Here is a 23,382-nt window from a genome sequence, read left to right as displayed (position 1 = left end):
ACAACTGCTGATGAAATATTTCAGCAGTTCCTCTTTCTTCAAAGATTTGTATGTCAACATAGAGCTCCATGTTTTATAGGACATACTTGAGCTCACTCCATGCTCCCTGGAGCTTTAGCACAAGGGAATGCCCTTGTTGATCAAGCTATCCAAAAGAAAATTATTTGGACCAACCATGACAGATCGAGCGATTCAGTCTCATACTATTCATCACCAGAATGCTGCAGCCCTGTGGAAACAGTTTCAACTTTCTCAGGAAGCAGCAAGACAGATTGGTAAATCCTGTCCAAGGTGTCCTATACTACAATCTGTCCCTTCATTTGGAATTAACCCTCAAGGACTCCTTGGCAAATGGAGGTTACTCATATACCTTCATTTGGCAAACAGTCCTATGTCCACGTTACAGTGGATACTTATTCTGGATTTATAGTAACCTCTGACAGAACAGGAGAGGCTGCTAAGCAGGTTATAGCTCAGGGGTCCCCAAACTTTTTACACACGGGGCCAGTTCACTGTCCCTCAGACCGTTGGAGGGCTGGACTATAAAAAAACTATGAACAAATCCCTATGCACACTGCACATATCTTATTTTAAAGTAAAAAAACAAAACGGGAACAAATACAATATTTAAATTAAAGAAAAAGTATATTTAAATCAACAAACTGACCAGTATTTCAATGGGAACTATGCTCCTCTCACTGACCACCAATGAAAGAGGTGTCCCTTCCAGAAGTGCGGTGGGGGCCGGATAAATGGCCTCAGGGGGCCACATGCGGCTCTCGGGCCGTAGTTTGGGGACCCCTATTATAGCTCATTGTCTGTATTGCATTTTTCTATTATTGGATTTCCTAAACTGGTTAAAACTGATAATGCTCCTGCATATGTAGCAAAAGCATTTACTGTATTTTGTCAAACCTTTCAAATTATGGGTATTTCTTACAATCTTTAAAGTCAAGGTACTATTAAAGCATACCCAGCAAATATTTTAAGGTCAATTTAAGAAAATTTAAAAGGGGGGAGTCATATCCTGGAACTCCTATGGGTCTACCATATCATGCTTTTTACTTAAATTTTTTTAAATTTCTTTTGAATGCTGATGAACAGGAGATGCCAAATCTTCTTCTGCAAACTTCTACTTTCTTTTATTTGATCCAGCTAATAACACTGTTTTGTCTTTTTCCAAATAGCTCCAGATATACGGAAAAGGTTTATATAGGTGGATGGGGATCCTCAAACCCCTCAGCGAGATCTTCTGAGCATGGCTTTTAAGGTACCAATAAAGCCCAATAAAGATCAGGTGAACTACCAGCTTTTAGGATACGCCCTTAAAGGTTCCAACACCCCAATGGGATCTCATAGGATTCCATATGGGTCCTGCTTCAATAGTGAAAAGGAAGGTCATTGAGCTAAAGCCTGCCAGGCTTACATGCCTTTGCTGTGAGGAAACAGGGACACTGGAAGGTAGGCTTCACCCTCTCTCCTCTAAGGGAGGGTTCAGTCTCTCCCAGCCCTGCTCCAGCCACCTATGACCTAACCTTGCCCAGAATGCTGGGGTTTGCCACTGAAGGCTGAAGGTGCCCAGGGCCATCGGCCCCATCTACGACACTGTGGACGAGCCTAGGGTATTTCTTCCAAGAAGCAGGTAAACTGATCTCATTTGCACAAGGGCTACTTAACTATGTTTTGCCTAAATAGTCAGGTTTTTTATTCTTCCCTCAAAGATCTGTGTTGTGGGTGTTGATAGTCCTATTTTCTGCTGCTTTGTTTAATATATAGTGTTTCCTTTATTCCTCCTACCTCAATGTCCCACTCATATTTCAGGCTGGGACCTACTCCTAATTTAGAGCTCTCTCTCTCCCTTTTGTCAACTTCTATTGTGAATTTACCTTTGCCACCCAGCTTAGTGTATCCCAAGGTTCTCTTTACCATACCACAGTCGCAGAGCTCCAGGGAAAAGCACCCTGGTCTCATCTCTCCAGGCAGAGGAGAACAGAAGCTCCATATCCACGCATGCTGCAGATGGCTTTTCCAGTCTACCTGAATCATTACCCGCTAGAAGCAGCGGTCATTGGGACTTGGACTTGAGCTGCAAAGTATAGAATTGTGACAACAATTCCAGTGCCATGTGGACTTTTCCTGGACTCCTGCTCCTTGTGACAGCTCCTAATGGACTGAACTGGGGTTGGGTTGCATTCACAGGGATTTGGAATGGTGTTGTTGCCAACTTGGACTTGGTGAACATGTTAAGGACACTATTCTTTTATGGATTCTTGTTGTATTGGCCAAGAGTTGGTTTAAAGGCTTTAATCACTGTAAAAAAAAAAAAATATATATATATATATATAGGCCCTGGCTGGTTGGCTCAGCGTTAGAGCGTCGGCCTAGCGTGCGGAGGACCCGGGTTCAATTCCTGGCCAGGGCACACAGGAGAAGCGCCCATTTGCTTCTCCACCCCTCCGCCGCGCCTTCCTCTCTGTCTCTCTCTTCCCCTCCCGCAGCCAAGGCTCCATTGGAGCAAAGATGGCCCGGGCGCTGGGGATGGCTCTGTGGCCTCTGCCTCAGGCGCTAGAGTGGCTCTGATCGCAACATGGTGACGCCCAGGATGGGCAGAGCATCGCCCCTGGTGGGCATGCCGGGTGGATCCCGGTCGGGCGCAAGCGGGAGTCTGTCTGACTATCTCTCCCTGTTTCCAGCTTCAGAAAAAAAAAAAATTAAAAAAAAATATATATATATAGAATACTGGATAAAGAAGATGTAGTACATATACACTATGGTATGCTACTCAGCCATAAGAAATGATGACATCGGATCATTTACAACAAAATGGTGGGATCTTGATAACATTATACAGAGTGAAATAAGTAAATCAGAAAAAAAACAAGAACTGCATGATTCCATACATTGGTGGGACATAAAAATGAGACTAAGAGACATGGACAAGAGTGTGGTGGTTAGGAGGTGGAGGGAAGGAGGGAGAGGGGAAAGAGGAAGGGGAGGGGCACAAAGAAAACTGGATAGAAGGTGACAGAGGACAATCTGACTTTGGGTGATGGGTATGCAACATAATTGAATGACAAGATAACCTGGACATGTTTTCTTTGAATATATGTACCATGATTTATTTATGTCATCCCATTAAAATTAATAAAAATTTATTTATTTATAAAAAAATTTGCAGAATGGGCATCAGTAGAAAGAATAAAAATTACTGAAACAATAGTGAACTACTCTTTGCCTTTAAGAACCAAATAATCCTTGAAGGAGGTGATGGGTCATATTTAGCACTGCTCCTGGGTGTTTACTGTAGGAAGCTTAAGAACCTGGCACAATGGCTTTTAGTTCCTTTAAGGATTATTTTAAGAGGTAGCCATATCCTAGTACTCTTAAAGGCACAGAGGTCGTTATTGTGTGAAAAACCATCACTGAGTCAAAAGTGATTCAGAAGAGTTAGTGTATGAAGGTGAAGAAGTTTTAGGAACATCTTTTTTTTTTCTTTTTTTTACAGAGAGAGAGTCAGAGAGAGGGATAGATAGGGATAGACAGACAGGAACAGAGAGAGATGAGAAGCATCAATCATCAGTTTTTCGTTGCAACACCTTAGTTGTTCATTGATTGCTTTCTCATATGTACCTTGACCGTGGTGTTACAGCAGACCAAGTAACCCCTTGCTCGAGCCAGTGAACTTGGGTCCAAGCTGGTGAGGTTTGTTCAAACCAGATGAGCCCGCACTCAAGCTGGTGACCTTGGGGTCTCGAACCTGGGTCCTCCACATCCCAGTCCAATGCTCTATCCACTGCGCCACCACCTAGTCAGGCTTTAGGAACATCTTAAGAAATTAATTTTCTTTTTCTTTTTAGGTATGCACAAAGTAACATATGATTTTTAAATATCTCTAATCAAAGTTTATAGAGCTCTTTCAATCAGTAGAAAATAAAACTTCTAAGTGAAGGAAAGCATTTTTCAGTTTATTAGCAGGGGTTGTGTTGCTGTATAAAATAATAATGAATTTTCAATGCAAAAGAGTATGTTATTAGTAATATACTGAGTTTTTTCTTGCCCAAAGATAACCTAAAGGCAAATATGCAAACAAAAATCCCTTTTGGTATTCACCATTTTCCCCAATTGTCAGTGACTTTTCATCCAGTTTTAATAGGAGTGCATGCTACTTACGCTTTGTGACTAGGTGGTGGACCCCTCTTTATATCCATCTTTAAAAAGACAAATATTTTTAAGAGACCTAAGCACCCTCTATAAGAGAATCACTTTGTGAGTGTTCCAGACAAATTTAGAACATTGCTAATTCATACATGGTTTGGTAACTAAATTTCTTTTGATCTAATTAGATACAAGTAAGTGTAAGAATGTAAGTAACCCAATATTTCTGTGTTAGTTAAGGGGACAAAAACAAATTGTAAACCCATTCTTAATTAATTTGAAATGCTTTCCCCAGCAGCCTTACATTCCACTTATTTTTATTTATTTATTTTTTTAGCTACTTCAAGGATGATGGAAGATACAGCTTCAAAGCAAAAGGAATGGTGGGTTAAGAGTGCGCTACCTGAAATTAACACAATATTGGATGTCAACTATCCTTTAAAAATATTTTTTTTTTTGTATTTTTCTGAAGCTAGAAACAGGGAGAGACAGTCAGACAGACTCCCGCATGCGCCCGACCGGGATCCACCTGGCACGCCCACCAGGGGGCGACGCTCTGCCCACCAGGGGGTGATGCTCTGCCCCTCCCGGGTGTCACTCTGTTGTGACCAGAGCCACTCTAGTGCCTGGGGCAGAGGCCAAGGAGCCATCCCCAGCGCAGGGGCCATCTTTGCTCCAATGGAGCCTCAACTGCAGGAGAGGAAGAGAGAGACAGAGAGGAAGGAGAGGGGAGGGGTGGAGAAGCAGATGGGCGCTTCTCCTGTGTGCCCTGGCCGGGAATCGAACCCAGGACTTCTGTACTCCAGGCCGACACTCTACCACTGAGCCAACCGGCCAGGGCCTAAAAATATTTTTAAAAGAGAATGTGCTACCAGTAGCTAGAGATAAATAAATAAATAATAACTTTTCAAAAAAGGATAACATCAGCAGGAGTTGATTTTATTTGTACTTGTTGAGAGAGCAGTTGGCTTATTGAGAAGGAAGAAAATGTGATTGAGCACTTAAGATCAGCCAGTTTCAACATCTATTTTTCCGCGTGTCCAGAATGTTAAGTCATGTCCAAAAGAAGAAATAAAACAAGTACAGAAATAATTACCATAAAAATATAGAAGATAAAAGATAAACAATAAAGAGCTAATGAAAACTTAGAGTGATGATCACACAGTGCAATGTACTGATGATGTATTATAGAATCGTACACCTGAAACTTACATGGTTTTATTAACCAACGTCACCCCGTAAATTCAGTTTAAAAATTGGAATAAGAGCCCTGGTTGGATATCTCACTTGCTTAGAGCATTGCCCCAAAGCACAGAGGTTGCTGGTTTGATCCCCAATCAGGGCACACACAGGAGTAGATAAATGTTCCTATCTCCCTCTCTCTCTCTCTCTCTCTCTCTCTCTCTCTCTCTCCCCTTCCTTCCTCTCTCACTAAAGTCAATAAGTAAATAAATTATTTATTTTAAAAAAGAAAATAGGACTAATTGAATTAGAGAATATTTTAGTATACTTTAAATGACTAAGATAGTTTGGGGAATAAAGCAATTCTCTCACAAGTTTAAAGATATAGTCAAATGAGGATTATACTGAGGGAGGAAATGAGATAGGAAATAAATATAATTAGGGGATAGGTTAGAGAGGAAAGTCTTTTTTTTTTTTAATTTTTCTAAACTGAGAGGCAGGGAGGCAGAGAGACAGACTCCCACATGTGCCAGACCAGGATCCAGCCAGCAAGCCTACTAGGGGGCGATGCTCTGCCCATCTGGGGCATTGTTTTGCTGCAACCGGAGCCATCCTAGCACCTGAGGCAGAGGCCCATGGAGCCATCCTCAGCACCAGGGCCAACTTTGCTCCAATGGAGCCTTGGCTGCGGGAGGAGAAGAGAGAGAGAGAAAGGAGAGGGGTAGGGGTGGAGAAGCAGATGGGTGCTTCTCCTGTGTATCCTAGCTGTGAATCGAACCTGGGACATTAACACGCCGTGCCGATGCTGTACCACTGAGCCAACCGGCCAGGGCTGAGAGGAAAGTCTTAAACTTCTCTTTAAGATACAAGCAAGTTTATCATTTTTCTCTTTCTAATATGTTTGTGTGTCAAAAGTATTAATAGTGATCTTGGGGAATTAGAGCTTTTAGTGGAGCACTAGCTCATGATTAAATTGGCTATGCTCACATTGTGCAGGCAGGGTGTGAGCATATGTCCCAGTTTGCATGGAAGAGTCCCAGTTTATACATATTGTCCAAAGTAATTACTAGTTATGCCCCCTTTAAAAGTACATAAATATGGTTGTCCTAGCTTTGGATGAAAATAAAAATAATCTTTGGCGCCCTCTTGTGACTAAAGCATGAAATATCTTTATGGAAATGAAGTTTTCTTCGAAGGTTAAATTAGTGAATTTCACATTTTGATATGTTTATTCTGAGAGGAGAAACTGCCACAAAAATATAAACATGTCAAAGTGGAAAAATCTACTAACTTCCCCTCAAAGATCTCAGCTTTGAATTTCTTGTCATCAGACTTTCTCACTGAATCACCTTGATAGTGATTGCTGTTTTTGGACGCCAGGACATTCTTCCCCCATCTGGTACACTGTCACTTTCTCTAACATTACTTCTGTCTTACTTATTGGCGCATTCAATATACACATAGGAGATTTTTCCCGGTACACTGGCCTCTGACCACTCTGAGCTTCTCCAATGCCTTTGTTCTCCACCCTGCCTCTGCTATGCACTCCCAAGTCATAGACCAAGACATTGTCATTATCAATCTCATTATTTCATGCATCTCACTGCCTGACTACCATGTCACATCTTTCTACCTAGGTCCTTCTAATAACTCAAATTCAGTAAACCTTTGATCCCCACATGACCTACAATCCTTTGCTGTTTCTATTATTTCACAATGCCTCATCCCCCATTGTTCCCTTCTGTCTCCATACCAGCTGAAATTCTACCATCATTCATTATAGTAATACCCTTGCAAACACCCTCAACTCCTCTGCTCATCTTTTGCATTGCTACTTACTTGGTAAAACTACAAACTTAGTAAAATTCACCCCTGTTCAGTGCCTACATCCCTGAAGCTGAATGTGGGCAGAGAAAAACACATAAGAATAATGATTTATCTGATTTTAAGTTCATGATCAAGAATATTAATGCTGGGGCTTCTCAGTGGTGTCCAGCAACTTATACCCTATTTCTCTCTCCCATTCACTTTTCTATTTTCCTATTTCAATGTCATGATTTCTTTCTCCTCAGTACTCTTCCCCATAGTCATTCTCAGCTGATAACTGTCTTCCCTACTTTACTAAGAAACCTGAAGCAAACTAAAGAAGACTTCTGGGTTCCCTGCACTATATCTACCCACCTACCAGCATACTCTGCCTTCCTTCCCATAACTCTGGCCTAGATGAACTAACTTCCCATGCTCCTGTTTAAGGCCTAAGGCAATGTCTCCACTTTGCAGTAAATCCCATCCCCTCTTTCCTAACTCAGTGAGAACAATTGTCTCCTTTCTCTTCTACATTATCAGATATGGACATAGGTATTATGGTCTACATGCTATATATTTGTATACTGCATATTATGTATCTATATAAGTATATCTACCTCTATATCTATCCCTGTCTACTGAATCATTCCCAACAGCATACAGACATGCTATTATTTATTTCTTTCATCTTCAACATCTCTCTTTATGTTACATCTTTCTACCACTGCTCTATTGCTCTGCTCTTTTACAACAAAACTCTTCAAAAGAATTCTCTTTAGCCTGACCAGGTGGTGGCACAGTGGATAGAGCATCGGACTGGGATGCGAAGGACCCGGGTTCTAGACCCCGAGGTCACCAGCTTGAGCGCAGGCTCATCTGGTTTGAGCAAAGCTCAACCAGCATGAACCCAAGGTTGCTGGCTCGAGCAAGGGGTTACTCGGTCTGCTGAAGGCCCGTGGTCAAGGCACATATGAGAAAGCAATCAATGAACAGCTAAGGTGTCGCAACAAAAAAACCGATGACTGATGCTTCTCATCTCTCCCTTCCTGTTTGTCCCTATCTATCCCTCTCTCTGTCTCTGTAAAAAAAAAAAAAAAAAAAAAAGAATTCTCTTTACTCACTTCCCCAGTCCCTCTCTTATTCTCCCTCAAATCCATTCAATCAGAACCACAAGACATAATATTAAGTTATTGTTTTAAGCCTCTTAGTTATAGAGTGGTTTGTATGCAGCAGTACAAAACTGGAACGTTACTCCAGAGAGAGTAGCACTTCTAGGCCTGCTCTAGAAGGAAAGAGCCTATCCCCTGACAGATTGACATGACTTTGCCAACTTGTATCTGCAGAAGCTTGGGGAGGAGCCGAGGGTATAGATTCTAAGGGTGTTAAGCTAATGGAGATAAAATAAAATAATCAAGCCAAATTCATTGACATGGAAAAATCTCAAATAAACAATATAACCTTACACCTAAAGGAACTAAAAAAAAAAAAAAAGAACAACAAGCAAAGTCCAAAGTGAGTAGAAAAAAGGATATAATTAAGATCAGAGTGGAAATAAGTACAACAGAATCTGAAAAAACAATACAAAAGATCAATGAAAACAAGAGCTTGTTCTCTGAAAAAGAGAAATCAAATTGATGAGCCTTTAATTATATTCAAGAAAAAAAGAGAGAGGACCCAAATAAATAAAATCAGAAGTGAAAGAATTTAAGTGACAACTGACACCACAAAATGCAAAGGCCAAACTCAAGAAATAAGAAAAAAACTCGAATAAACACATTGACTTGGGTCAGTTCCCTCAGATTTTGGTATATAATGTGGTGGAATACTGGGAATACTGTAACAGTTTGAAAAGGTTAGCTAACAAAAACCTGGACTTACTGATAGCCTAGAGTTAATGAGGTTGAAATGCCAGCAATTCTCTAGCATACTGTAGACAAAAATAAGAAAAAATAAAATAAAATAAGCAACTTTTGGGGAAATAGACCCATTCTGCACAACCTGCTCAGCCACCTCCTAACTAAACCCCTCTGGGAAAATCCAAATGCCTCTCCTTTCACCAAAACATTAGGAAATTTATTAGTGAGGCTGGCACCAGGGTCTTTGAAGAGCTCTCTAGGTCAGAGATACTGGAGGGGGCCACAGTGAAAGTGTATGCCCTAATCTCAGTGGGAACCATGGATTTTCCATGCTAAAGGCCAGGTTTAGTGGTCTAGTGCTGACCATTGGAGACAATTTGGTGCAACTACCACAGTAATCCACAGGGATGGAGCACATAATCAGTGTTTGACCTTCTGTGCTTTGTGGCAATGGCTGATTGATTATGGAATCATAAATTGACAGTTTACTAAGGTGTTGCTTGACATGTGTAGGTAGAAAAAAATCTTATGTCTGCTGGGCAGAACCCAACTCAAGTTGCCAAAGTGTATTTTGTACCCAATACCCAGACCTAAGTCAGTTTAGAAACCGAGAGCCCCTCTGAGGGTAAATCTGGGTACTTTCGGGAAAAGATCTTGCAACATGGCCATTTGTGTGTACCATGAATCTTCCTTCAAGTCGGTGCTTCTTAACCTTGGCATCCCTGACATTCAGGATTGGGCATTTTGGTGGGGAGATCATCCTGTACATTGCAGGATATTTAGCAGCATATCCGGCCTCTGCCCACTAGATGTCAGCAGCTCACACATATCCTTTTGCCCAGTTGTGACAGCCAAATGTTTGCCAAACCATTGCCAAGTCTGTCCTGGGGAGTAGGGTTATCAGGTTTAGCAAATAAAAATACAGATTAAATTTGAATTTCAGATTCAAATGATTGCAGAAGGGCGTGCTTATACTAAAAAATTATTTGTTGTTTATCTAAAATTAAAATTTAACTGGGAGCCCTGTTGAGTATTTGGCAGCTCTCCTTGAGGGGCAAAAACCACTCTGGGTTGAGAACCACTGATGTAAGACAATGCTTCTCAATCTTTTAATGTGTTGGGACTCTCCATTAAAACACTAATTCTTGGGATGTATTCCCAGGATTCTGATTTAGAAGAACTGGAGTAATACTTATGAATTTGCATTTTAAATGAGTTCACAAGTGTTGCTAATCTTTCTGTCCAGGAATTCATCTTAAATATAGTAGTACTACCCCTTAGAGCTTTCCACTTGGCTGAGGAAGTATTCAGTGCTTCTGGGGATTACTAGATACAACCTCTGAAATTACATTGACCTTCAGCAACACCAAATGCCACCCGGTTCAAAACTTCAGAATGGAGACACGTAGATTAGCAGATAGATGGAATCTCTGCCTGAGTTAGTCTAACCATGGATCCCACATGGAGTGACAATCGTGAACCACACAACTGATGTACACAGCAACATTTCCATCATAACATGGAAGCAGTGTAGAAGAGACCAGGCCCCAGCAGGTCCAGAGGCATAAGTAATATACAGTGTGTCCGTTAAGTCATGGTGCACTTTTGACCAGTCACAGGAAAGCAACAAAAGACAATAGAAATGTGAAATCTGCACCAAATAAAAGGAAAACCCTTCCAGTTTCTGTAGGATGATGTGGCAGCATGTGCGCATGCGCAGATGATGACGTAACACCGTGTATATAGCGGAGCAGCCCACGGCCATGCCAGTCAGATGTGGATGGTACAGAGGAAAGTTCAGTGTGTTCTGTGGCTTGCTAAGTTCAAATCCGTGACCAAAGTGCAACGTGAATATCAGCGCTTTATAACGAAGCGCCACCACATAGGAATAACATTATTCGGTGGGATAAGCAGTTGAAGGAAACCAGCAGTTTGGTGGAGAAACCCCGTTCTGGTAGGCCATCAGTCAGTGACGAGTCTGTAGAGGCTATACAGGATAGCTACCTAAGGAGCCCTAAAAAATCTGTGCGTGAGCCCACATCGAACTGCACTGAATAGGTATGAAATTGGGAGAGTTTTCCTTTTATTTGGTGCAGATTTCACATTTCTATCGTCTTTTGTTGCTTTCCTGTGACCAGTCAAAAGTGCACCATGACTTTACAGACACACTGTATGTGACCATTTGGCTCCAACTTCCAAGTACCTTCTCCTACCACTTCTCTGTATTTTCTTCAACTTACATGAGTGTCCTCTTGGGGAGTTCCCAATGAGCAGGTCACAGAAGAGAATAAAGTGCAGGTTCAGTTCTCAGAGGGATCTGCAAATGACACTACACTGACAAATATGGATGTCCACTGTAGTATGCTCAGGCATGACCATAGAGGACCATGCAGAAGAGAAATCTTCCAAGTACACAGAACTTTGAGGGGTATATTTAGTTGTGGCCAGAGGTATCTATAATGATTTGCAGCAGTGGCTACTATATAGGCCAGCTGGTTGGGGACTTGGAAAGAACTCTATTTGAACAATTGGTAACAAGATGTACTGTGTATGGGCCTCTTGCTGTGGCACAAAGTGTGAGAATATTTGTGTGCCATGTATATATACAGTAGAGGGTATCCATGGTGGTGGAGACTGTCAGACATCATATGAGCAAGAGGACCTATTTTGTAAATATGAGGATGCCTCTTTCTCCAGGCATACCAGTGCTTGCTCAGTGGGATCCTACAGCATAGACAGAAGTATAACCACGTGGTTTTCACCTCCCCAAGGCCAGTCTGGCTATATCTAGGACTCAATGCCTAATCTGCCAACAGCAGAGGCCAATACTAAGCCATGATATGGCACCATTGTCCAGGGTGACAGATGGCACCTAGTAACAATTGATTACGATAGACTCCTCCCATCATGAAGAGAACAGTTCTTCATACTCTTAGGGATAGCTACATATTCTGGGTAAAAACTTACTTCCCCTGCCTGCAGAGCTTCTGCCAATAGTATTATCATGAAGTTAGAGAATGGCTCATCTATAGCTATGATATCCAACATAACACTGACTCTGACCAAAGCATATGTTGTGGCCAAGGAGGTTGGAAAATGTGCTCATGCTCTCCAAATCCACTACATACGCTTATCACGCAGAAGCAACTAGTTTGCCAGAACAGTGAACTGGCCTGATGAAGGCTCAGTTATACTGCCAGATGGGACACCATGCAAGGTTGGGATGCTGTCCTACAGCATGAGGTATATACCGTAAGTGAGAAGCCAATACTGCACAGAGCAAGAACGTGTGGGGGTGGGGACCAGAGAGAGGAATGGTTCCTCCATCTACATTGAGCTCCTAGGTATTCCTCTAACATGTTAGCCATACTCCTGCCTCCATTGCCTCTCCCCAAATGCTCTCCTCCACTCTATTTAAAGTTGCAAAACCTGTTTTTTGCATTCCTGATTAGCCCTTCCCTTACTATACTTTTCTCTCCAGCCCTTCTCACCTTCTAACATACTATATTATTTATTCGGGTATTGTCTGTTATCTGTCTTCTCCCACTAGAGGGTGACCTTTACAAAAGTGTGCTTCTATTTCATTTACTGTTCTATACCCAGTGCCTAAGACAGTGCCTGAAACAAGTAGGTGCTCAATAAATACTTGTAGATTGACTTGAACGAGTATCATTAAAGTTCTTGGAGAAGAGTAAACAAATATCTCTTGTCTATTATCTTTTTCTACATTAGGGATTGGTTAGTTTTTTTTTTTTTTTCTGTAAAAGGTAGACGTTAAATATTTTAGGCTTGTGGGCCATGCAGTTGCTGTCCCAAGCACTCCACCCCGACACTGCAGTGTGAAAGCAGCTGCAGACGGTCGGTAAATGGATGGGTGATGCACGGGAGGAAAGAGGACTCGCTAAGCCCTGGGAATTGGAAGGCTGAGAAGGGAGTTCATACAGAAAGTCGTTGAAAGGAAATATTTTACACAAATATATGCGATTCATTTCTCTTCCACGCCCCTCACTCCACCATCACACCTAAGACTAGTGAAGTTAAATTTTCAGTTTGACTTTAACTTTTGAATATTGTCCATTTAAAGCTCCCGTGGAGTACATTTACTAATTCAACCTCCAGGTGGAGCCCCATTTCTTTTTCTCACTAAGCGGTTTTTATTACTTTATTCCACGTGTATTGAGCACCTACCATGTGCCAAGAACTAAGAGGTAAGTACAGCTTGAATTAGACAAAGACCCTCTCCTCAGCAGCTTACATTCTGATGAAGGCATATGTGTATAATTATATACATAGTATATTTCAGTTAGTGATATGTCTTACAAGGAAATTACATAGAGTAATGAAAGGCTTGTTTGAGGAGATACCATTTGAGCTGAAAACGGAATAATAAGTGAGAATTAGCTATATAAAGACCTGAGGGTAGAGTTTTTTCCTTTTATTATGGTAAAATATCCATAACATAAAATTTATCATTTTTAAGGACAGAGTTTTATGACATTAAGTACATTCATATTATTATACAACCGTCATCATCATCCATCTACAGAACTTTTTTCATTTTCCCAAACGGAAACTCTGTATACATTACATATAGCTTCTTACTCCCTTTTCTTCCCAATGGCAACCAATATTCTACCTTCTGTTTCTACGAATTTGATTACTGCAGGTACCTCCTATAAGTGGAATCACACAGTATTTGTTCTTTGATAACTGGTATATTTCACTTAGCATAACATCATAACACATGTTGAAGCATGTGTCAAAAATTTTAAGGTGGAATAATATAATAATATTTCATTATATGCATATACCACATTTTGTGGTACTGTATTTATCTGTTGCTGGACACAAATTTTGCTTCTGCCTTTTGGTTACTGTGAATACGTAATGCTGCTATAAATAAGGGTGTGCAAATCTCTCTTTGAATGCCTGTTTTCAATTCCTTTGGTATATACCCAGAAGTGGAAGTGCTCGATCGCATGGCGATTCTATGTTTAATTTTTTTAGGAACTGGCAAGCTGTTTGCCATAGCAACCGCAGCATGTTACATTTTTACCAGCAAAGCACAAAAGTTCTAGTGTCTTCACATCCATGACAACAGTTATTTTTCTTTTTTCTTTTTTTTTTTTCTCAACAGAGAGAGAGAGATACAGAGAGAGAAACAGATAGGGACAGACAGACAGGAAGGGAGAAAGATGAGAAGCATCAAGTTTTTATTGCGGCACGTTAGTTGTTCATTGATTGCTTTCTCATATGTGCTTTGACTGAGGGGCTACGGCAGAGTAAGTGACCCTTTGCTCAAGCCAATGACCTTGGGCTCAAACCAGCGAGTTCTGGGATCAAGCCAGCAACCTCATGCTCAAGCAGGATGAGCCTGCGCTCAAACCAGCAACCTTGGGGTTTTGAATCTGTGTCCCAATCTGACTCTATATCCAGTGCACCACCGCCTGGTGTTGTAGTGATATAATGTTATAGTAATTAAATATATAGAAATATAAAAAATATGGAAGATATGTAAAAGTAATTAAGATATAATGTTAAAATTAATTAAGGAAATTAAATAAAGTTATGCTGTCTGGATAGGAATTAATATAGTGTGTGTGTGAAGTTTTACATAGATAAGAAGTGGCTTGATGTCATAACTTTGTAAATTAACGTAAATAAGAACATCTTAAAAAGTGATTTGATGTAACATTTCAGTAGATTAACATAAAAGGGGTTCCCTGCAAGGAACTCCCAAAAAGGTTTGAGGTGATAATCCTGTAGATTGACACCTGTTAGAAGGCATTGGCCAGAAAAGGTACTAAAGCTGAGGGGCCCCCTGTTGCAGTAGTCGCCCAGACTCCAAGGTGAACGTGGACTGTCTCCAAACAGCTCTGAGCTCTGACCAAAGATAGCGGAGAGGAGCACACCGACGGGGCCCCCTTAAGCTGTACCCAGGCACGCCAAAAGGATTTGTGAGTAATAAATAGCCTGTGTGATTCTTGCAACTAATTTGTGTGTCGGTTGTGTTTTTCCTCTGGTGGCAGTGTTGGCTCTTATCAGTAGCATCCTCATAGCCGCCTTAAGAGTAGTCTCGAAGAGGCTGCCAGCCCTGCTGATAAGCAAGGGTGTCCCACTGCACGGGGAAGTCGAATCAGGGATGCCTGATTGACTAGAGCTTGGGCTCTACTGGGACACCTGGTCAGGCTCCTTTTTTCTTTTTTAATTCATTCTAATGGTTATGAAGTAGTAGTTCATTGTGGTTTTAGTTTACATTTCTGTGATGATTAGTGATGCTGAGCAACTTTTTATATGCTTATTAGTCATTTGAAGAAATATCTATTCAAGTCCTTTGCTTTTTTTTTTGTTGGGTTGTTTGACTTTTGTTATTGAACTGTACAAGTTCTTTATATGTTTTAGATATTAACCCTGTATCAAATATATGATCTGCAAACACTTCTGCCATTCGGTAAGTTGTCTTTTCCCTCTCTTAATAATGTCCTTTAATGCATAAAAGTTTTTAACTTTGATGTAGTACAATTTATCAAGTTTTTCTTTTGTTGCCTGTTTTTTTAGTGTCATATCCAAGAAATCACTGTCAAATTCAATGTCATGAAGTATAGGAAAATGGCTGAGAGATTAAACTGCAGCCTTGAGACAAGTCTGTGGTGTGGACTTCGGAAGGTCAAGTCCTGCGGGGGCAGAATGCTGCTGTGGCCAGCACTACCATGATTGTTTATAGGAAGCAGCTGATCCCTGGAGCCATTTTTCTACATGCCTGGGGGGCATTGGTTGGTCATCTTTCTCTGCACCTGAATCCATTGTAGACTAATTTGACCCAGGCTATGCTAACTTGCTTGATGAGCAAAAAACCAATAAATATGTCGAGGCTGCAGAGATCTGGGCTCTCAGTCCTAGAGGCTGGGAGTCCGCTGTCCCCATCTTTTCTCTAGGTTGTGTCTTGTGTGTTTTTTCTTAAGTCCTGCAGCACCTTCCTTTCATGCACACCCAATGCTGAGCTGGTCTCAGCAATGAAGCTTTTCCCCTATGTTTATGTATAAGAGTTTTATGTTTATGTATAAGAGTTTATTCAAGCTCTTACATTTACGACTTTAGTCCTTTTTTACTTAGTTTATATAATAGAAGGGTTTAACTTCATTCTTTTGCATGTGAATATTCAGTATTCCCAGCACCATTTGTTGAAAGGATTACCTTTTCTCCAATGAATGGTCTTGGTACTCTTGAAAAAACTAAATTGATCATGTATATGAAAGTTTATTTCTGTACTCTCTATTCCATTGGTCTGCATATCTAACTTTATGCCAGTACCACAGTTTTGATTATTACAGCTTTTTTGAGGGTAGAGTTATAAATCAGTAATTTCAAAGAACTAGAGCAGGGATCAGCGAACTTTTTCTGTAAAGAGTCAGATAGTAAATTATTTGGGTTTCATAGCCCAGGTAGTCTCTGTCACAATTACTCTACCCTGCTGTTGTAGCTCTAAGTAGCCAGAGAAACTACATTATCAAATGGGTGTGGCTGTGTTCTAATAAAACTATCTTAAAAATAGGTGTTAATATGGATTTTCCTCAAGGGCAATAGTTTAACAGCCCTGGGTTAGAGGTCACAGTTTGGCATTTTCAAATGCCTGAAGAAAGGTCAATGTTATAAGACCAAAAGCAAGAGAGGAGAGATATGAGATTGGAGAAGATTTAACTTATTCTCCCTTACCTATTCAATCACCAAATATCCATCAAGGACCTACTAGGAGCTAAGGTGCTAGGCTACCTGGGAATTAGGCTCAGTCTTTAGCCTCATGGAGCTGTGACACAGAGAAGAGGCATAAGCTGAGGAATTTTAATACAGTATCATTTTCCTATCTGAGTCATGGCATATGCTCCATTCCATCACCTGAACCACAGGATCCCTGCTCATGTTTACCCTTCTACCTTAGTTCAAACCTTTGTTCTCTCCAGTATGATTACAATAGTCTGTTCAAACAGGTGTCAGCCTCAAGCTTCACCTTCTTGCAAACTAGCCTCCATACTGCAACAAGATGCAATTGTGATTGCACTCCTCAGCTTCAAGCTATGTTAATGGCTTCCACCACTGTCAGAGTCAAATCCAAGCTTGGAGAACAGTAAGTAAGGCCCTATGTGATCAGGCCCTTGTCAAATTCTCCACATCATTTGCTCTGTCTCCTTTTGGTGGGAAGTGCTAGCTTATAGCCTAGAACATCCATTCATACATAAGAACATGTTTAACTCATGACTAAACCCTGGGGTAACATCTACATCAAAGAAAAGCTTTTGGTATTCATGTGAATTCTTCTTACTGGTGTTTCTATCATAATGTATAATTATGAATTGAGCAACACTTAGTAATAACAAGGGTAAATACATATGGAGATAGTCTGTTCCCACAATTATTTAATCCTCACAACTACCCTGTGAGATAGGCAGAATCATTGAACCCATTTGACAGATTAGGAAACTAGCACGCACACAGAAGGGTTAACTTCCCCACAGTCACACAGCTTGCAGGGGTGATGGCATCAATATTCAAAGCCAGGAAGGCTAGTTCTGCAATCTGCTGTTAAGCACATTCAGCCCCCTCATTAAACTTTAAGGATGCTATTTTAAATTATAGACTGAAGCTAGCCTGGGAAGTGTGGTTTCTGAATGGTAACACTCTAGCCATCTAGGTGCTTACTAGAAATACTGGTTCTCAGACCTGAGTCCTGACCTACTGAGTCAGACTCTCTGGACCTGAGGCCCAATACCTGAGTTTTAGCAAGCTGCCCAGGTTGATTTTTAAGCATTATAAAGTTTAAGAAGCTCTGTTTTAAACACTCATTCCTGGGCAATAAAAGACTTAATGGAGGCAAAGCTAAGACAACACATAAATTATTTTGACAAAAGAAATAGAAAAAGATTCTTTTTAATGTACAAAGGTTTCAAATTATATATGACATAAAAAGAAGACAAACCTGAGACAGAACGATATAGATTGTTAGGCGTCTTGCAAGAAAGCTGAAAATGTACAGGATTAACCTGAATTTAAAACAAATAGTCTGTAGGGAAGCAGCTGTGTTAGGCTTGCTTGCTAGTTGACCGGTTGTGAGCACTTTGCCTGACTGGTGCGTGGGCATGTGGCTGAGCCACATTGTGCATAGCCTATATAAGGCTACAGGTGCTTGCACTCAGGGAGCCTACAGATGGCGGATTGCCTGCTTGCCACTGTGAGGGGCCATTTTTGCTGTTTCTTTGCCTGAAAAGCAGTTTTCCCCAGCCAGGGTGCTCGTCCATCTTTGTGAGACTCTATTAAATGGAATGGCCTAATGCTTTCCAGCTCCACCGTTTTTCTACCATCTGCCGGGATCCAATGTGAACCTGCCTGGCCTTGGCCAACGGCATTCCACAGGCCTAAGATTAAATCTGGCACACCCAATACCCAGCTGTGTGACTGTTAGCAAATTGCTTAATCAAAGCCTCGGTTTCTTCATTGGCAGGTTAGAATAATAACCCCCTTGACCTGTACCCCAAGATGGTTGTGAAAAATCAAACGGGATAATGTATGTAACAATGCTTTGTATGGAAGGACAGCATGGTGATCAAGTTTCTTTGTCCTCTGTAACTCTTTACAAAAGAATACATGTATTTCCCCCTACCCTACTTAAGAAACAGGATTTGAATCTTGCAGTAAGAGAACTCTACTTTCTATAGTATAGGTTGCAGAATATGTGCAGCTGGAATGACAGTTTACTCTGGGCTTGAAGAGACCTAAGAGAATGAGGCCAGAGTGTTGCCACCATCTGCCAGATCCTCTAATCACAAATAAGGTCATTTTGATCAAAGTTGTTCCATTATAACGCTGATGAGATGCCCACCATAGGAAACTTAACTCCTGTGTCTATCAGTTAGCCTATGGTAAAATTGTTTCATTATACATCATTTTGCTTAAAGGCACAGAACTTATCAACAACATTGAGGACTTCGTATATATGTGTCTGAACTCATCTGAAGCTTTACAATTTCTCCCTGCAAAAAAAATTTTAGTTAAAACCTGGAATAGCTCAAGCTAATATTTAGCCCAGTGCTCTCTTACGGCCTATCAGAGGTTTGCTGTGCTGTGTGTTGTTTACAGTAGCTTCTGCTCTGATTGGTCAACAACCGCACAGGTTGTTACATTTTTTAAAAAACACTCTTGGTTGTATGCTATGACATAAAGAATGTCATTTGAAACATTTCAAACAGAAGCAATTTCCCTATCTGGGATGGGTTCATGGGTTCACACTGGTTCTCAGGAGACCTAGTCCCACCTGTGACTTTTCATTCTATTGCATAAACCTCAACTTAATGACAAATGGTTTCCGCATGTTTATTAAAACAAAACAATTTATAATTTATCTACTCTGTCTCAAGCCCATTTCTCCAGCTAAGAAAATACAAGCTACTACTCTGGAAGGACTCCCACGCATGTGTGGGAAAGAATTCTATTTCTGGGCCACGGTTTCTTTTATTCATTTTGTAAAGCTGTGACTTCCCCAGCCAACACTCTTTTCCCCTTTTTTTCACATTTCTATTTTCTCCCCTCAACTAGGGACAGGATAGGTACCCTTTTCCTAGCTATTCATATTTTTTTCCCTCTTGGTTTGTCTTTGGATTAAAAGCTACTCTCAGATTAAAATGTATTATTTAGGCCAGGGAGCTACTCAGTAAACGTATTTTAAAGAGGAACACAGGCCTCTCACAAGAAGATAAAACACATTATAGTCCTTACTTGAATTGATTTTAAACAATATAATAGACTCATATGCTTTACAATCTTCACTTCCAAATAGTAAGAGGAAGACGCCAGTTATTTTTCTAGCATGCATAACTTTTAATGAAGCTGAAATGTTCAAAGTGAGCACTAACCATACATGCTATGGACACTTAATCCCCAAATTACAAAAAGACTTCCTTCTCTGTTCAAAGTGGCCCATGCAATCTAAGGAACACCCAACATCTTTTCTCATTTGAGGTGACTCAGTTTACAACACCTAGGAACTGTTTAACAGAAACCTCCACACTTGGAGATACTTCATCAAAGAAGGTCCAACCAGCTGGGATGTTGTACGACCTTTTTCTCCCTTCAGATACTCTACATTAATCCTGTGCCCGGCCAAATACCTTCATTCTAATGGTATCTTTTCAACCCCTTCACTCCCGAAAGCAGAACAAACCCTTGTTCCCTCATGGCTTGGCTGCGGGACCGGCAGCACTGAAGCAACCTGGGACCTTGTCAGAAATGCAGAATCTCAGTCCCACCTCAGAGTCACTGAATTCTAAAGAGCCTGCTTTTTTTTCAAGTAACTCATATATTAAAGTATGAGAAGTGCTGATTTAAGTCGCCTGTGTTAAAGCACATACCAAAAAAAGAACCAAGATTCACTACTGAGTATGAACAGAGGCAGATTAAGGTTGGTTGAGGCCCCAGGCGCAGAAGAAAATATTAGGCCTCTTAAAAAAAAAAAAAAAAAAAGAAATACAGGGAAAATAAAAATACATGTTAACCATGTTTTTAAATAAATTAAAAAATATTATGTATTATATACTGTTAATGTTAAAATTGCACATATGAAACTAAACTTGGTGTCATTAGAAAAAAGTGAAAAGCTGGGGTTTTGCTGGGCCCTTCAAAAGTCAGGGCCCAGTGCACCCACCATTAAACCCGCCTCTGAGTATGAACATTTGGAAAAACAAAAACAGGCAAATAACTCACCTCAATTATGATGCATGGTGTTGGTAGGAAAGCAGGCCAGAATTAGTAGACAAGGCAGTGGTGATACACCTGTTAGTCTTTGTATAGAGACTTCAACCAAGATCCATGTCCTCTAGAGTCCCGGAACTGGCCTTTGCCAGCTTTTGGAAGACGAGAGAAAGAACCAGAGAGGAAACTTATCAGCCCAGGGTAGGTTCTGCAACACCAGAAGGATTGAGGCTATCCAAAAATAAACCAGCCTTGAGAAAAAGCCCAGGATGAAAGGACAGTTCACAGATCTCTGTGAGTCCCTTTTCTCTCCCTTAGCTGGTTATTACCCATTATTTCTTTCTCAACCACTGGGATTCACACTGGCGACCCATCTGCCTGGGATCCTTTCCCAGCGTTCCAGGCAAAGGGGATGGGAAACAAGAGGAAATTCCTGTGTCAGAGAGATATTTTTACATCTTTCTCTTCGTGCCACAGGATCCTGATGACAGCATCTCCAATGCTAACAATAACTTTAAGAAGGATCGAAACCAATTATAGCAAATAGTTTTGCTCTGTGTAAACTTCCTGTCTTTGGGTAGCTCTGACGTGACCAGGGGTCTCCTTTCATAGGCTCTGCCTTCTACCAAAAACGTACAGGCAGGAAGATAACACAGACTTGGAAAGGAAGTGAAAGAAACCAAAGCAAAGACAGTGTTAGGTTTCAGTGCAAAGGTCCACGAGAGCCTGAAGCGGAGAGAGAAACTATATTTAGAACATGCTGTCCTTCCCAATGTTCTTCTTTTCTAACCCAGGAAATGAAGCTCGAATTAAATAGGTCCTGGCTGGGTAGTTCAGTTGGTTAGAGCATCCTCCCTGTACACCAAGGTTGCGGGTTCGATCCCTGGTCAGGGCACATACAACAATCAGCCAATGATGCATAAATAAGTGAAACAAGTCAGTGTTTCTTGCTTTCTATTACTCTCTTCCTTTCTCTCTAAAAATCAATAAATAAACAAAATTTTTAAAAAACTGATTAAATAGGCATTTCATATTCTGAAAGCTTGATGATGTCAAGTGAATTAATGGCGTTTACTGTTTCTGGTCCTACTCTTTACTAACTTTGACAAGTTCTTTTCACCCAAACCTTCCCAACTACGAAATAAATATAAATGGTGATAATGGTCGTGCCTTCCTTGCAAAGTTGACAGGGTAACATGAGACACATGAAATATTGATTACTGAACTGGCCATGCTGGGAATTCTTTTTATATTCCAGTCACTGTCCTAAATCATCTCTCTGTAGTGCATAGCTAAGCATAAATGAGGCATTCAACAAGGATGTATTGAAATGAAATGAGAAAGTTTAAAAAATCCTGGCATTGCTGAAAAATTTCATCTATTTATTTGTATTAATTTTTATGGTAGTAAACTATAACATTGAATTTGCCATTTTAACCATTTTTAAGTTTTTGATTCAGTGGAATTAATTACATTTACAATGTTATGTAACCATCACCACTATTTATTTTCAAAACTTTTACATCACTCCAAACACAAACTCTATAATCTTTAGGAAATAACTCCTCCAGGGTTTTTTTAATGTGAGGATCACATTTTAATTTGGGGGATTTCCCACTCCCTGATGGTAGTAGTTGCACTTTTAAGGAACCCAGAAGAAAAAACACTTAATGGCAAAAATAACAGATAACTTTTAAATAAATTTGCATTTTAATCACAGAACACAACAAATCTTTGAAATATGTGTGAGATTATTCTTTATTTCAGCTAGAAACAAGATTTAGCACAAACCTGGGAATAAAACTGCTGCCACTTCTGCAAATATATAGGGTATGACAAAAGTAAGTTTACAATTATGAGTACATGAAATACTTTATTTATTTATTTATTTATTTATTTATTTATTTATTTATTTATTTTAGGTGAGAGCAGGGGAGATAGTGAGACAGACTTCTGAATGTGCCCTGACCGAGATCTGCCTGGCAAGACCATCTGGGACTGATGCTCAAGTACTGTGCTATTTTTAGCACCTCAGCCTGATGTGTTCAAACCAACCAAGCCATCCTCAGTGCCTGGGACCACACTCAAACCAATTGAACCACTGGCTGCTGGAGGAGAAGAGGAAGAGAAGAGGAAGAGGGAGGAGGGGAAAAGCAGATGGTTGCCTTTCCTGTGTGTCTTGACCCAGAATCAAACCTGGGATGTCCATACACCAGGCTGACACTCTATCCACTGAGCCACTGGCCAGGGCTAGAAAAGTTTATTCTTGAATTATTACTTATTAATTATTGTATAATTTTCCATATGAACAGCTATAAACCTACTTTTGCCCCACCCTGTATATGAACTTTTAAATGTGTTCTACTTTTTAAATGGGTTAAATTCATAAAATCATTTCCTTTTGACGGGGAGCTAACAGTTACTGAAACTGTGGATATCGACAAGGACTCTAATCTCATCTCATTCTTTGTCATAAACATGAATCAGTAAAAAATTATATAGGTGATACTACTGTGATCCTTTGTGATAATTTCCCTATTTATTACACAGTTGAACATTTTGTGATGTAAGCATGGGCAAAGAAGAGGCATCTATGCCTCCATTGTAGCTAATTCACTAAGGTATGTGTGCATTATGCTACTAGTGC

At 40.5% G+C, this 23,382-nt stretch overlaps 1 protein-coding gene and 1 pseudogene across 2 annotated transcripts in view; both read right to left on the bottom strand.

Annotated features, from left to right (window-relative positions):
• The window catches only part of LOC136337612 (broad substrate specificity ATP-binding cassette transporter ABCG2), a 136,905-nt gene extending 115,550 nt beyond the window's left edge, over window positions 1–21,355 (bottom strand). For both annotated transcript variants that reach the window (XM_066279077.1, XM_066279081.1), the window contains exon 1: window positions 20,748–21,355. The gene's annotated coding sequence lies outside the window, so the exon portion shown is untranslated. The remainder of the gene's footprint in view (window positions 1–20,747) is intronic.
• The window catches only part of LOC136306606 (E3 ubiquitin-protein transferase MAEA pseudogene), a 53,324-nt pseudogene that overhangs the window by 25,813 nt on the left and 4,129 nt on the right, over window positions 1–23,382 (bottom strand).

This window comes from Saccopteryx bilineata, chromosome 5 (assembly GCF_036850765.1).
Source record: "Saccopteryx bilineata isolate mSacBil1 chromosome 5, mSacBil1_pri_phased_curated, whole genome shotgun sequence".
In the NCBI taxonomy this organism is placed as follows: Eukaryota; Metazoa; Chordata; class Mammalia; order Chiroptera; family Emballonuridae; genus Saccopteryx; species Saccopteryx bilineata.
The sequence above is the reverse complement of the archived record's forward strand: the minus strand, read 5'-3'. Positions and strand labels throughout refer to the sequence as shown.